This window comes from Triticum urartu, chromosome 2A (assembly GCF_056163025.1).
Source record: "Triticum urartu cultivar PI428250 chromosome 2A, HENAU_Tu73, whole genome shotgun sequence".
In the NCBI taxonomy this organism is placed as follows: domain Eukaryota; kingdom Viridiplantae; phylum Streptophyta; class Magnoliopsida; order Poales; family Poaceae; genus Triticum; species Triticum urartu.
In genome coordinates this window covers 53,190,344-53,192,180 of record NC_141874.1, presented here as the reverse complement: position 1 = coordinate 53,192,180, position 1,837 = coordinate 53,190,344, and positions in this window count along the sequence as shown.

The following is a 1,837-nucleotide window of genomic DNA, read 5'->3' as shown; positions in this document are numbered from 1 at the left end:
TGTGGTGGGGTTTTTTGGGTTGAGACCACGTGTTGGTGATAACAGTCGGATAGTCTGGATAACCATATTTCCCCTTCAGAGTGATGCTACTACATCTACGGGAAGTTCTTTTACGGGTTCAACGGATTATCGACTGTGGACCAATAGGATTTAAGATCAGGAAAGGATGGGGCCAACCCCGGCTGGAAATCAGCGGGAGAAAGATTAGTTAAAATGAGATTTTCTAAAACTCTTGTAAGTGCGTCTAGGATTATTGTCTCCTTCATATATAGGATGTATTTAAGGTAGTCCAGATGGATAAATTTTATGAAGACAAATTCATTCTTATGCATTGTGGCCCGTAGCAACGCACGGGCGTTCTACTAGTACTTGTAGTCGGTGTGAGATATACTGTAAACTGGAAGATCTTTGCGATGTGGTTGAATGATTAGGAGAATAGTGGTATTCCAGTTCATCAGCGTTTAAGTCATGGTGCTCGCATTTCTTCGTAAAATCTCTAGATGATACTCCCTCCGGTCCTTTTTACTCTGCACATTGGATTTGCCGAAAGTCAAATTTTACTAAGTTTGACCAAATTTATATTAGAAACTATTAGCATCTATAATATCTAGTAAATATAATATAAAAATATATTCCAAGATGAATCTAATGATATTGGTGTTGTTATGTGAATGTCTATAATTTTTTATATAAACTTGGTCAAAGTTGGATGAGATTGATTTCAGACAAACCTAATATGCAGAGTAAAAAGGACCGGAGGGAGTATGTCGACTCAGTCTCTCGGAGATGCTCATAGAGGTAGGGTGTGTAGGCGTCTCGTCGTCGATGTGAACGTCTCCTTGCACTGAAAGCGCATCGCAGGAAATTCTAAAATAAATTCAGGAATAATGCGAGCACCAGGACTTTTGAACCCTGGTGGGCTGGGGATACCCTGTCCCTCTAACCATCCAACCACAGATTGGTTCGATTTATTTTGTTTGGTTTGATGAGATTGTTTCCGTTGTATAACACCGTGGACCATGTGTCTGGTCATTTTTGTTGTAAGGAACGCTTCCCACCTTTTTAAATAATTAGCACATATGCCCGTGCGTTGCAACGGAGAAAATTTGATTTAGTTATATAGAAAAACATGTTATGAAACAAGTTAACAAAATGATTTATGAGTCCAAGGTTAATTAATTCAACATATAAAAAGATAACACGAAGTGCTTAGAAAATAAAGACAGGCATGTAAGAAGTATGATCCTCGGATCTCACCAACCCCCGCTCCCGTGTGGCTCCAAGGGGCTGCACCGGGGCGCCCAGCCAGCCGCCGGGGAGTCTACCTTCGGCCTGATCTTCCCCTCGCCGCCGCCACAGGGGGGCCGCCGGGCAAAGCCCACGCGGTGACGGCGGCGGTGAGGCCTTCTCTTCAGGGCTAAGGCACAAGATGGCATGGTGGCTAAGTCGGTGCGGTGCTCGTTTTCGAGCAACGGCTAGGCGGAGCAGCGCCCTAGGCGTGCATGGATGCATGGCAGTGTAGCAGCATGCGTCAGCGGCAAGTCCTCCCCGACTGGATGGCAGCGGCTTCGGATCCCGGCGCGGCATCAGGCATTCTCTGCGAAGGCTCCCTGGCGATGGAGTCCGGTTTGTCGCATGGCTGTACTCAATGGCACCGGCTAAACGGTGTGGATCGCGGGTGTCAACGGCTTTAGTTCCTGGCGGGACGACATCGGGTATCCTCGGAAGGTGCCGTCTTGTCTGCCTTCCAGGCTCCAGTTCGGCCATGTACGTCCTGCGACCACGACTGCCGATGTGGCCGCTGAGGGCGGCATGACGTCTGGTTTGGGGGGGCTCG